This window comes from Ambystoma mexicanum, chromosome 3p, assembly GCF_040938575.1.
Source record: "Ambystoma mexicanum isolate Mex_15411 chromosome 3p, UKY_AmexF1_1, whole genome shotgun sequence".
Classification (NCBI taxonomy): domain Eukaryota; kingdom Metazoa; phylum Chordata; class Amphibia; order Caudata; family Ambystomatidae; genus Ambystoma; species Ambystoma mexicanum.
In genome coordinates, this window is record NC_090925.1 from 777,280,635 (window position 1) to 777,295,511 (window position 14,877).

Here is a 14,877-nt window from a genome sequence, read left to right on the forward strand (position 1 = left end):
TTACTGTTCCGACATATCCCTCCTCTCTCATTTACGTAGGTCAATTTTTTGAGCCATTCTTGTTTACATGTCTTTATATTGAATCCTATATATTGAAATACCCATATATTTAATCTTTCATCTTAAACTGTTTGGTGGGGGGGGGGGGTCACCTCCTAACCCCCATTTCCCACCCCTAAAAACCCATCCCAACCGTTTCCAGAAAAAAGTAACCCTTTACCCCAACCTAAATACATTAACTATAAAGGTTTTCAAGATACAATATTCAATATATGGGTATTTCAATATATAGGATTTGATACAAACACTGTATGCCACCATTTTTGTATTGTCGATGCTGATGTAGATTTCCATTTCAACAGAATACTTTTCTTAGCTATTGTACAACCAAGGTTAAACATAATGTTAACCTTTCCTATGTCCCCTAACAAATACTTGAGGGGGAGAAGGGTGGGGGAAATCTTGGTCATTGTATGCAGCGCTACAGTCACCTCCCGCCAGAATTCTGCCACCTTCGGGCAGCAGGAGAACATATGTATAGTGTTTGCTCCCTCTTTTCTGCATTTCAGGTATTCATCCGACGTGTTGGGGGAGAATCGTGCTACTTTCGGTGGTTTGTAGTATATCCTTTTTAGTACTTTAAACTGTATGAGTCGGAGTCATGCATTGAGTGAGATGTCCTTTGTTAAAAAACAATACCTTTGCCATTTGGTCTCATCTATGATTGCTTCTAGGTCTTCCTCCCACTTCTCTTCGTCATGTTATGTTGTTCCCTTCCACCCTGCACTTTCCCATATAGCCTGAACATCAGCCCCTTTTGGTTATCGCCTAGCGCTACAATTTCGATAGTCATATGATGTCGGTTCCAGGTGGAATGGTGGCCACCTCTTCTGTACCGCTGCTCACATGCGAAAATATTGTAACATCCTGACAGGATTGTCTCCCAGTTTCGATTTGAATTCCTCCTCCGTTACGTATCTACACTCTGGGTATAGATCTCCCAGTTTCATGTTTTCCCTGGGTCCCATGATATTTGAATATCACTGTCAAATGTTGGGTGGATCCCTGCGCAATTCCACAGCGTGACTATATTACAATAAGGGGTATCTAAGCCCAATCGTTTAAATATTTGACTCCATGTGTTTACCGTTGTGCGTCCACATAGTGGTCTTTTAGAAAAAACTATTTGAGGTCGGCAGGGGTCGCCCCATAGTGCTGTAATGCCCTGTGTGGAGGGCTGTGGTCTTGTCTGTATCAAAATCCTGCATAATGTGCCTGTGCTACCAAGTAGTACAACTCGAAGTCCGGGCCACCAGCCCTCCTCTGTCGTAGGGCTCCGGCAGAGCCTCCCAATTCATGCGGGCCACTCCTCCTCCCAATGCAAACTGCACTGCCATTGACCGGAGCTTGTTAAATAATTTGTGCCCTGGCCATATTGGGACGGTACTAAAATAGTATAGTAGTTTGAGTACCACTATCATCTTCAACAGAGAAATTCTGCCATATAGCGACATTTGGCCAATAAACTTGTTAGACCATAAATTCAGTTTGACTGCTAATGTATTGAGATATGTTTCATGATTTTTTTTGTATAACAGTTTCTGTGTTCGTGATACTACAACTCCCAAGTATTTAAAGCTAGACTGAGCCCAGCGAAATCTACAGAGATCCTCCGGCTCCACAGTCCTCTCAATGAGTGGGAATAACTGGGATTTAGCTGTGTTTATCCTGTAACCTGAATGTTTTGTAAACCGATCTACCTCCTCCATTACTGGCTTAATGTCCGCAGATATAGTAAGGTGTCATTGGCTTATAGTGAAATAATCTGTGGGGGTCCCGCTATAGGTATACCTCTGTGCCCGTTGTGGTCTCTTATTAGTCATGCAAGTAGTTCTATTGTGAGTGCAAACAGGAGAGGGGAGAATGGACAGCACTGTCGTGTACCCCTGACCACTGCAAATGACTGTGATAGTGCCCCATTGGTGCGGAACCTGGCAGTCGGGTTAGTATATAGCAATCTCACATGTCTGATAAATCGCCCATCCAAACCGAATTGTTTAAGCACACCAAACAGGACATTCAATAAACAGTCAAATGCCTTTTTGGCGTCTAATGAGGCAGCAACTGCAGAGGCGCTGGGGGTCTATTTGTGAAATAATCACAAACAGCCGTCGTAGATTTAATGCCGTCGATCTGCCCGGAATGAAGCCTGACTGGTCGGGATGTACGAGACTAAGCATTTATGGAAAGAGCCTGTTCGCCAGTATCTTCGTGAACACTTTTGCATCAGAATTTAGGCAGCACTTTTATTAATGCCTCAGATAGTGATGATGGGAGAAGTGCAATAGTACAGGACTCCTCCCATACCTTGAGTAGGCAGGGTGCCAGGACATCCCCACATGTTTTGTAGGGTTCTATTCCCAATCCGTCCGAAATGGCTGCTCTTTCCGAGGCCAGTGAGGCTATAGCCTCAGTTATTCTTAAAGCGTTATTGGTCCACCGAGGACCTCTCTGGCTTCAAAGCCTGGGGAGAGCTATCCCGTCTAGGTACTGGTCTACCTCCTCCACTGTGCTAGTGTCTGCATTTGCATATAATTATTTGTAGCACTTCATAAACACCACGTTTATCGCTTATGTCTCTGTTATAAACTGTCCCTCTGGCCCTTCTATGCTTGTAATAAGTTGTGCCCCCTCTCACCTGTTCACCTGTGACTATTACGGCTAGAAATCGCCTGGGTCTGTCCTCTTCACCATATCTGCGGGCCTGAACCTATTTTGTCATAAAGTGTACCTCTCGGTCGGCTAACTCGTGGAACCTTAGCAGGTTCCTTTTAATGATCCCTAGGAGAGCACTGTCGCCGGTTGACTCGTATTCATTTTCAAGTCTCTGCAGCTCCTGTTCTATCTCACCCAAATCTCGTCTGGTGTTTTTAAGTATACCGGAAGTGGCAGAGATTGCTGTTCCCCGTAGCCATACTTTAAATGTCTCCCATAACGTTGTCTAGCATGACACTGACCCTTCATTTGTCTTAAAGAACCCTTCTATTTCTATGTGAAGAGTTGACACTGGTACCATCCTCCACAGTGGTCGCGGTCTAGATTCTGTGTTTAGTGACAGAGATCTAATAACTGGGGAATGGTCTCATAGGGTGCGTGGCAAAATCTTACTCCCACGTAGTCTGTGCGACCAGGTCGCTGGCATCAACCAAAAGTCGATTCGGGACAATGCATCATGAACCGTGGAGTAGTATGTATACTCGGTAGTTCTCAGATGCTCCTACCTCCACACGTCCACCAGCTAGTGTTTAATCATTATCTGCTTGATCGTTGGGGCTGCTGTCGTGCTCCCTTGCTGCCTGGTGCTAGAGCTATCCTTAGTTATGTCTACGATCGTCTTAAAGTCCCCTGCCCAGAGTACCAGGATATTCATCATCTTCCCTAGTAGTTTGGATATGTGGGTAAAAAAACTGGGGTCGTCAATGTTTGGACCATATGTGTTCACTAACAAAAAATGTTTCCCCGTGATTGCCCCGACGTCAGTAACATATCTTCCTCCTCCACCCTCCCCCGGGTCTATTTGGATGTCCGTGGCTTAAAACATTAAAGATTTATGTATTAAGGTGATTATCCCTTTTGCTTGCAACGAATATGAGGTATAGTATCTTTGTTGCCCCTATTTTGGTGCAAATCTATCATGTACCTAGCTCGGAGCATGTGTTTCTTGTAGCTTCACAATTTTAGGGGAGTGTCTCTCGAGATGGGATAAAACCTTTCTCACTTTAACAGGGTTATTAAGACCTCGTACATTCCACGACATCAGTACTATTGGTTCACCCATTCGTCTCTTGTTATTGAGCATACTGTCCCTGTGTGTCCATCCACACACCATTATTTGTCTCTCATTGCGGCACTGGCCAACTCAGCCGCCTGCAAGCTCTTTTTATACCAACTTTTTCCCTAATCGCTCTGTGGGCCCTTCTTGACTGTTCATCCAAAGTCCCACTACCCTCTCCCTCCCCAACTTGTTTAGCTCCTCAAGAGAACCCACCTCCTGCACATCTACCCCAACATGATGATGTATCCCCTTCTTAACCTTGGAGGCGCGTTGTAGGCAACCATGCCTGACCTGGATCGCCATGACAGCGCCCCAGACCCAGTTACAATTAAGCTATCTTTCATGCCTGCTTTCATTATCGTAGAATAAAAAAACCACAGTAGTGCCCCCGATTCAATCCCTGACGTTCCCCTGATTGCCTTCCCCGATTGGGGCCTGGTTTTGGTCCCTGCCGCGGGTCAACTGTGGTTCAGGAATAGATGCCTCCACGTAGGACATTGCGTCAGTCGGATTTTCTAAGAAATGCTCTGCCACCATGTTGTATTCATAGTTTAGCTGGGAATATTAAGGCGTAGGGGACTCGTGCTCTCAGTAGCCGTTTCACCGGGTGTATGTTGTTCTCTGGGCCTGGACCCCAGCAGCAAAATCCGGGTAAATATGGATGTTTGCTTCATAGCGTAGTGTTCCCAGCTCTCTGAACAGTTTCAGGATGCTGTATCTGTCCCTGTTAAGCATTTCTGCAATGATCATGCATGGTGGTGCTCCGGGTCATGGCATAGGGGCCAGAGTTAAGTGTGCGTGCTTGACCAGAAAGTGTGTTGAGAAGGTAGCAGTATCGAATAGGGTCTTTAGGAGTGCCTCGACAAACGGTTCCATTGGACCTTTACATGCCAATTCTGGTACACCCACAATGCGCACATTGTTTCGCCTTGATCGCGTCTCTAGGTTGTCACATTTATTCCTTACTTTGGCAAGTTCAGTTTTGCGGATCGCAATGTTGCGGCCATGTTGCCCCACCGTGTCTTACAGTTGACCGATCCTTGGCTCCGCTTCATTGATTGATGCGCCCACTCTCCTTCTCCAATTTGGATTTGAGGGACCCTATTGTCGCCACTATATCGTCCAGTTTCACGTTGATAGACATGAAGCCGCTTTGCATGGCCGTTAGGAGGTTGTCATCACAGGTGTTTCCTTCCATTGCTTCCTCCTCGCCCTCTCGGGACGGGGCCACCGGTCCCAGGGTGGGAGTCCAGTGAATGAGTCCATCAGGCCTTTTTATTTCTTATTGGCACCATTCGTCATATTGTTCTAAGAATTACCGTTGCAGTTATATCGTGTTCTATCCTTAGGGCCAACGCTGTCCTCTCCTGTCTGCACGAATTTGCTTGTGGTGTCCATCCAGATCAGTTTGCGGTGCGCTGGGATTTATTGTTTCATGGGTCTTTTACCCAGATATGCTGCAGTGGTCTGTCTTTGGGTGATGGTTGTAGTGGAATACCAAATCTCCTCCTAGCCCCTAATGTATCTCGACAGATTTTTTCCAGAGAGATCCCCTTCTATGTCCCTCTTAACGTGGAGTCAGCAGTTCTCTGCACCACCTGTTATGTCTGTGGAGGACCATAGATCGTGCGGGGTTCCCGGGCTTGCAGCCAAGCCACAGGGCAAAGAGGAAGTGTGACAGCGGGCCCTCGGTGCACAGCGCCTATTTTTTTTTCAACATCTGTAATGTCTGCGTTGGTGCACCAGCCCGCTGCTCCGTTGGATTATTCCTGGGCTCAGTGCATCTGCTCTGGGTCGGCTGGTATCATTATGGTGCAATGGGCTCAATATTCGCTGAACAAGAAATGCTTCCCAGGTAACGGTGGCCGGGTCACAACGTCACAACGTATATACACCAGTGACACTGTACCGAGTAGCAATAGTTGTGGCCTCTGCGGATGTAAGCACCCTATCCACGCCGCCACCCACTGAGCAGCAGCGCTCAGGTCTCATGTTTTCCCAAGGCATTCCAGAGCACCTAAATATCCTACGTTCGGTTCACTGCTGCTTAGTTGTGCATACAAGTGGCCATGGCGCACTCACCATGTGTTGTGTGGGGGGGGGGTCGCCTCTGCAGTCTTTTCAGGCTCTGAATCACAATTTTTGCATTTGTTGGTGTCGCAGGTGCAGCCCGCATTGTCTCCTGACCGGGGGCCCGTAGGCCCCTGCTCCGTCTCTGGCTGCGCCTCCTCCTCCGGCCGCTGTGGTGTTTGGTTAGCTCTGTCACTTGGCCTTGATTTTCAAGGATCGCAGAGGGGGCCGTCACCACTCAGGTGTGATCCTCGTATCGGTGTTGCTGCACAGCCGACAGGGTAGGATAATTGAGCAGGCTCGGCTGGGTCTGAATGCGTGCAGCCCCTCCTCCACTAAGGCCTCTGCTGTCCCAGGCACCAGTTGCGGCTCCTCCTCCTTCACCCGGATGCCTGGATCAGCTCCGAAGATTACGCCAGAGCTTCAGGTGACTACCCCTGATATTAAGGTGGTTGCAGAACTCCAGTACGGGTCTCAAGTCGCTGCTCACTTCTAGGTTTTTTTTTTCCTGTGCAGGGTGATCTAGATAGCAGTCATTATGAAGGATATTTTGTTCACAGGATTTCGCCGGGGCCGGAGCTCTCCTATCAGGCAGCCATTTCTTAGCTGCTCAACAGCACCCCCAGTAGAAACCATTTCTAATGGCCAACTGGAATTTATATCAGGGTCTCATGCCTTAACATGAAAAACATAAAGAAGCTGAGGATAATTATAGCACGGGTGTGATGTATCCGCAGGATCCATGTCACCTTTCGGTTTTATGTCCACTGATTTCCAATAAAATACACCCATAGATACATACTAACACACATAAAAAGATCGAAAACCACGTTCCAAACCGTGAAATAGAAAAAGTAAAAATAAAAATAGTTTCCCCCACTATCTTTTTCCATACTCTGAGGACCATTAGGATGTAATTAGCCAGTGCAAGGCATACAGGCACAAGTAACAGGATTAAAAAGTACAAGGCTGGTCTGCATTGAGTAAAACCCCTAATCTTCAGGAGCGATATAGGTTCTACATTTCTATAGCCAATAGAAAACAATACAAAATGCAATAGTGATTCAGACCTACATGGGCCCATTATGTCCCCAGTGTCCTCATATGACCAACAACTTGTAAAATCTTTCAAAGTGAACTTAACCAAACGAGTCTAGATAATCCTGTCCACCTTCAATGCTTGCACAATTACTGGTATCACTATACGTCCACTCACACCGTGTTGTAGGGATTGTCTCCTCTAGCGCCTCACTTTTTAACTTCCCATTTTCTCCTTCACACCAATTTCTTCCTTCCTGCTGATGTTCCGCCTTCCTCCTTTCAACTTTTCTATTCTCTCTCCCTTTCATTTATGTTGCTTTCAATTGTGGCATCATCTCTCCCACCTCCTTACTTCTCTGATGTTCTACCTTCCTGCCAACCTCTTTACCATCCTGTCCTTCACACAATACTTCACCTCCTTCCTCAATTCCTGATAACTCCTTATAGTCTCTCCCTCCTCCATCTCCTTCCCCTCTTATGCCAAAAACATCTCCTTCTTCCTGCCAGTGCTTAATTTGTGGGGGGCTTGCCAAGGCTCAGCCCAGGCACTTATTTCTGAGCCATGGCACTTATGTCTGAACCTAGATTAATTCTGTTGTGGTGCTGTGCCAACTTTATTATTTTAACTGTCAGTCATACTAATCTAACAATCAACAACATTGTGCACTGGCCAGCGTCTTTTGCACCCTTCACTATCTCCTTGATATTCAGAAACCTGAAGACCCAGGTGGGCAGGGCAGGCCTATTTATCCATTTTCATGAAATACAATTAATTGGAAGGTGACAATGCTGGGCACTGATGCTGGCAATTTCTGCACACTGCGCCACTCAGCCTGCATGGCATTGCAGCAAATTCTCTACTGTAATACTCAGTGGGGTGGGTTGACAACAGAAAAATCACCAACCAACATTACCCAACACAGAGGCAAGGTCCGTGAAAAGACCGATATCAAAGTGGAAATGCCTGTCATGAGGGCCAACCTATACATGAAGGTCCTGCTGCAGTGCTTGACAGGAAAGTACATCAGTTGGGTAATGATTCTGCTTGCATTTGCCCATCCATTTACCAAAGGAGAAAATAATTTTTGTTCTGTGAATAGTTGGTTAACATGTACCGCTTGCCACCGATACGATCAGAGGAAAATGTTAACGGTGATGTATTTTAAGAAAACACTTAAGCATTTTAAAAATATTAATGTGTGTTGGTAGAAAGTAACATATTGCCCAAACCTGTGCCAACTGTATGGCCAACAGTTTCGCCCTCTGGGCTTTGTCAAGGCAAATCAATCTGTTAAATACTATGTTGTCAATATCAAGTATGAACCTAGACTAGAAACCAAAGGAAGAAAATCAATCAAATATATCATATGCATTGATAGTATTATTCAGGCCTAATTACGACAAAAAAACAATAAAGAAAATAAGAAGAAAAATATATGGAAAAGGGAAAGAAAAATGAAACGTAGATTAGTAACACATTTTAGTTACAAAAAACATCAAAAGGTGTTAGCAAAATAACTGACAAATGTGTAAAGAGACCTTTATAGACTCTGTATATGGGGTTGCCCTTCTATTGTTCATTGCTTGTTTCAAAGTCCATATCTGTGTGATACACAAATTAAATGTGTATGTTTAGCATATGGATTCAATGGAGCTAGCTCTGTATATTTGTCTTGTGCAAAGTCTCGGTCTCGCCAGCACTCCGCTACTCAATCTGTCCTCCGGCTGGACTCTTGGTCTACCTTCACCTCCTCTGACCTCACCCGAACAGCCCCCATTCCGTCTCACCTTCGGTCTCCTTTTATGATGTGATGCAGGTGATTTTATGCCCCCCCCCCTTCCATTGGCTGCATTGCTCAGTAGACTTTGTACTAATTGGTCCCTGTCTTTTCCACGTGTGTTGTCTTATCCAGGTGAGACTCTTTAAAGCCCCCTTGCCCCTTTCCAGCACAGTTTGGCTGACAGTCTCTGATCAGTTCCATGCTATTTCTGTGTTGTTTTGTGGGTCTGTAAGTACATTTTTCTGCTGTTGTGGCAAGTTCTGTGCTTTTCTGAGGTGCTAGTCACTGTTGCAATGTGGTGAAGTTTCACACTGTGTCATGGTTTCAGTGTTTCCGGTTTCCCCTTTATTTGTATCCGTGTTTTCTTGTTTCTAAAATGAAAACAAGAGACCGGGGGCCAGAAAGAGCAGTGGGGGGCATTATGCAACAGTTTGGCAGCATTGATGACCGCTAAGGCGCATGGAGGGTTTTTGGGTACTGGTGCCCCCCAAACTCCCACTCCCAGTATCTAGGATAGGGCTGGCTCTGTGACTTTTGTCTTGGTGCCCCTCCCATACCAGTGTGGGAAGGTTGCTTGTTTCCCACCCTTTTGACAGGGTCAGGAAAATGATGCTGTCACAGTATCTACATTCAGGTGTATGCATTAGCTAGGAAAACAAGCATGGGTACTAAAAGACATGCACAAAAACACATACAGCCAACAGTTTGCTCAGATATGCACAAAAGGCACAAAAATATATGTATAACAAGGCAGGAAAAACACACTCCACCAACCAGTATTTTCTACATACGCACACACACACACACGCACACACGCAACAGTCAGAAAGTGCACACACACCATGCATGCAACAGTCAGAAAGTGCGCACACACACACACACACAATGCATGCAACAGTCAGAAAGTGCACACACACCATGCATGCAACAGTCAGAAAGTGCACAGGTGCAAAAGAGCAATGCCAGTGGTTCAGATTAATTCAAAACCTTCCACCCATCACTTTTGTGGTTATAGTTTGTCTCCCTATGTGAAGGGTCCCTTCCTCGCTGCACCATAGGAAACCAAGCTGCACCTCACTGAGGAGGACCAACAAGGCCGAACATGTCTGGGTTGCTTGTGTTTAAAGGCAGAGGGGACCTGGTCTAGCAGTTTCGGGCTGGGCTGCTACCATTGGTGGCAGTTACCCAACTAATCTGCATATAGCTGGACCCCCTATTGCAATGGCGCAGACGGGCTAAAAAACGGTGGTGTGGAAGGTTGCCCAGAGCAATGCCAGTGGTTCAGATTCATTCAAAACCTTCCACCCATCACTTTTCTGGCAACAATTTGCTCAGACATGCGCACAAGGCACAAAAACATATGTAGAACAATGCAGGAAAAACACACTTCACCAACCGGTATTCTTCGGAGGGCGGGGGGTGGAGGGGAGTGGTCTCGACACACACAACCCCCCCTGCCCGAACCTCCCCATGCAGTAATCCAAAGTGCACACACAGACACCATGCAACAGTCAGAAAGCACACACACAGGTGCAAAACACATTCAAATATGAAACGCACATCCACCAACCATTCTTTGGAGATTGCCAAAACAAAATTTGGGGATTTTGAATTTCACACTTTGGTTGGGAAACATAGACCATGATGACCCTGAAACCCCTGGCTAAATGGAGAAGACCACAAGCATTGAAACTGAAAATTAGATCCTATTTGGGAAACATATAACAAAATTTTAAAAAATTCAGACTAATGGAAGAAAATACAGTTGTATTTAATGTGTGGAGTAACCTTAACCATGGCATTTTCTTAATTCATAGATTTAAATTATTTCAGGTCCTTGGTAAAATGTTTTTAACTATGTATGTATATATATATTTTTGAGACTTGTGGAATCTGCTTAGATCACATGCTATGCATAGGCCGACATCTAGTGGAAACTGCAGAATATTACAGTTGTTTTCGAAACGCAAAAAGGGATGTCAACAGGGTGTGCCAGTAATACTATCCATAGTGTGACGTCCACTGTACCCATGGTCCTTCACGCATTGAGGTCCCTCAGATTGTTTTTTACACCATTGTGAGCGGATGATTATCACGGAGTTCCTTTTCTGCTAATGCCATGTTCTTATGACAAATTAAAATAAGTTGACTCTTTTTGTCCTTTTCCTCCCAACTTCAACAAATTTATCAGTGCGGTGGAAAAGACAGCGCCGTCGGACGAATTCAAGATTCGCTCCATGACAGGCCCCGGATTTCGAAAGACGCTGCCCCTAAAACATCATCGACCGAACATCGGCAGATGAGGCGGAGGTCCGTCCCACTACTGAGAGTCGACATCATACGTCGAAATCGCCTGCAGGGTCAAAAAATACTGGTGTATCACACCTAGTCAAAAAGCATGTCCCAGAAAGCCTGCTAAAGGCTACTCAGACCAAGAAACATTCCTCCAAGAGTTCTAGTCATAAAGACAAGTCTCATAAGGACAAGTCTATCCCTTCTAGGGAAACACTCTGTCCGACAGGAGGAGGGTTCTTTTTCTGAAACCTTACAGAACAAGGGCCAATCCACACCACAGGGCCTTCCTACACCCTTAGGACACGTCCCAGCCCCTGGAGTCATTCCCACTTCAGCCCTATGAACTGGGGAAGACATAGACAGGATCATGTTGAGAATTACCTTTATGGGCAATTTCTTTGATAAAAACCCTCATGCTTTTGAAAACTTTCAGATTACACCTCCTACTACTGAGGCTCCCAGCCTCCAGTTTCTGGCTCTCTGGCCCTAGCTAAAAGAGCTCGTCCTGAGTCACTATCAGTCCAGCCAGTACTATGTGATATGGATGACGCCCATACAGACACTGAAGGTGATAATGAAGACTATCAGCAATCTGATCATTGTTATCATGAGGATGAGGAGGCAGAGGTGTATACCCTAGCCTCGCCATTTCACCAAGACTCGCCAGTGGCCGATTCGCCAGTGGATAATCAGCGTCTCCATAACGACATGTTAATCAAGGCAGCTGAACACTTTGGTATCCAGACATAAGAAACACAACTGGACAAGGACTTTGTGGAGGACATTTTAGGGAACAAAAAGACTGCCACCCAATTCATCTTAATTTTACAGTCGGTCCAAAGGAGGATTCAACCTTCCTTGAAAACTCCTAACCTGCGGATAGAGAAACTTTTCCGCCCAGCTCTGTCTGACCCGCTCTATATCAGGGGCTAGCTTAAGCCGGATTCGCTTGTGGTTACAACTACCCGTAAAAGGGCAGGAATACCACTAGCCTCTTCAGATTCTCCCCCAGACAAGGAGAGCAAGAAGCTCTATACCATGGGAAAGAAGGTAGCGACTTCTGCAGCTTTTCATGCTAGAATCGCCAACAATTATACACTGTTGGCAAGTTATAATTGGCATAAATGGGATGAAATAACTACCCTAATTGCCTCTGCTCCTGTACCATTAAAATCCCAATTAGGCCTAGTAGCAGCTGACGTCAAAGCTACTTCCAGCTGCATTCTCAAAAATAACCTTGATGCCGCAGATAATACGGACTGAATTATCGCTGAAGGAACCATAATCAAGCACCACGCTTGGCTTCGCCAGTCTGGCTTTAACCTTGAGACCCAGGCAACGTTACTGAACATGCCAGTGGAACCGACACTATTAACCGGCAAAGCAGTAGACGAAGCCCTAAAGTGCGCCAAAGAGGAATACGGCACCCTCAAGGCTCTTGGGCAACTGACTAATAAACCACCTGACCAGAGAGGCGGCAACAATTTTCGCTGCTTTCGTGGCCAAAATTCCCAGAGAGGCTCTGATTACGGACAAGGTCAAAATTCGTCCTGGAATAACCACCAAGGTCAAGCGTCACAGGGTTACCAAAGAGGCCAGCGCTGATCCCACGGCTGGGGGAGATGCTCCACATCTAGAGGTGAAGGAACATCTCCCAAGCAATGACAGCCTGCTACAGGTCCCCTCCCATGCCTCTCCAGTAGGGAGACGGATTTCACACTTCACCCATGCATGGGAAGGAATAACCACAGACAAGTGGGTGCTATTGGCAGTAGCGGGAGGTTATTGTGTGGAGCTCCTCCAAAGACCATGAAACCATCTCCCGCGCCAGAGAAAGACAACAAAAGAACAGCTCATCCTTCTCGAAGAGGTCAACGCGCTGCTTCTCAAGGACGCCATAGAGATTGTGCCGTCCAACGAGGTAAACAAGGTTATTTATTCAACCTACTTCCTTGTGCCAAAAAAAATCTAACTATGCGCCCAGTGTTAGACTTACGCCCTGCAAACACTTATGTAAAGCCACAACAAGTCCACATGACAACGCTACAAGAAGTAATCCCCCTGCTAAAGCAGGAGGATTACATGGCAACATTGGATATGAAAGATGCCTATTTTCATATTTCAATGTTCCCATCGCACAGCAAACTCTTGCGTTTCAAGATAGCAAACCAGCTCTATCAATTCAAGGTGCTAGCCTTCGGAATAGCATCTGCTCCAAGGGTATTCACCAAGGCACTGGCAGTGGTGCAAGCGCACCTACGTAGGGAGGCAATCCCAGTGTACCCCTACCTGGACGACTGGCTGATCACAGGGGAATCACCCCATGTTTTCAAACAAAACACGCACAGAACCATAAACCTTCTCTTCCAATTGGGCTTCTTAAGAAACGAGAAAAGTCAAGTCTTGTACCAAACACAACAAAACAGTTCCTTGGAGCTGTCTTGGACACAAAGGAAGGCTTGGCCTTTCCATCAATGTGAAGAGTTCAAAACATGCTTTGGCAAATACCTCCGTATTAAGCTGGTCGCCAGACAAGCGTACGCAAAGCAATGCGTTTACTAGGCATTATGGCGTTGTGCATATACCTGGTCCCACACACACGTCTGCGCATGCGCCTCATGCAGGAGTGGTTGGCGAAACAGTGGTCTCAGGCAAGCGGTCAGTGGGATCATCTAGTGGTCGTTTCGCCAACACTAGTTCCAAACCTACGCTGGTGGACAAAGGAGAACCTGTTAAAGGAAAAACCCTTCCACGACCCGGAAGCGCAAGCAATCGTTACAACAGATGCATCACTCTCTTGGTGGGGGGCTCATTATCTTCACCACACAGCACATAGTTTGTGGAACCACATCAACCTGCTGGAACTACTAGCCGTATGCAAAGCACTTCAAGCATTCTAACAGACAGCACCACTGCAATGTTCTATCTAAACAAACAGGGGCCACACACTCTCCAAGTCTGTCCAAATTGTCACAGAAAATATGGAGATGGGCACTCAGATGGGGAATGTCCCTATCCTACCAACACGTTCCAGGGGTATACAACACTCTAGCAGACTCTCTGAGCAGAGATCTCCTACCAGAGGAACACGAGTGGTATCTAGACTCAAGTGTTGTAGACCACATCTTCTCTCAGTGGGGTTACCCCATGCTAGACTTGTTCGTTACAGGAGAAAACAAGCAATGCCCAGACTTCGCGTCCAGGTTCCCCCAACCAGACTCCAGGGGGAACGTACTATGGATGAACTGGTCAGGGATATTTGCTTACGCTTTTCCCCCCGACTCCCTTAATGAGCAGGGTAGTAAACAAAATTCACAGAACAGATGACGCTCATCCTAGTTGCTCCCATGTGCAAGACAGCCATGGTTTCCACATCTGCGCAAGCTGGCATTGTGCGATCCCATCAAACTCTTGTGTCAGATGAACCTACTGATCCAACACGGGGGAATAACAGTGCACCCACAACCGCAATCAATGAACTTGGCAGCATGGCTCCTGAAGTCATAGAGGTCGGACATCTCAACTTACCACAGCGGTGTATGGATATCCTCAAGGAGGCACGGAAACCAAACACCAGACACTGTTATTTTGACAAGTGAAGGAGATTTGTAATTTGATGCCAGTGTAAACAAATAAACCCCATTGAATGTACTCCATCCCACATTCTAAATGATGTGCTCCACTTGCTAGACTCAGGGTTAGCGTTCAACTCCTTAAAGGTGCACCTGGCAGATTTATCAGCATGCACCACCTCTCAAAGTAAAGTATTGTGGTGGAAAATTCCAGTCATTAAAGCATTCATGGAGGGAATAAAGAGACTACATCCTCCAATTTCTAACCCACTGCCAGGCTGGG

General features: G+C 46.2%; 1 protein-coding gene across 5 annotated transcripts in view; it reads left to right on the forward strand.

Annotated features, from left to right (window-relative positions):
• The window catches only part of TEP1 (telomerase associated protein 1), a 2,409,067-nt gene that overhangs the window by 198,327 nt on the left and 2,195,863 nt on the right, over nt 1-14,877 (forward strand). The window lies entirely within an intron of this gene.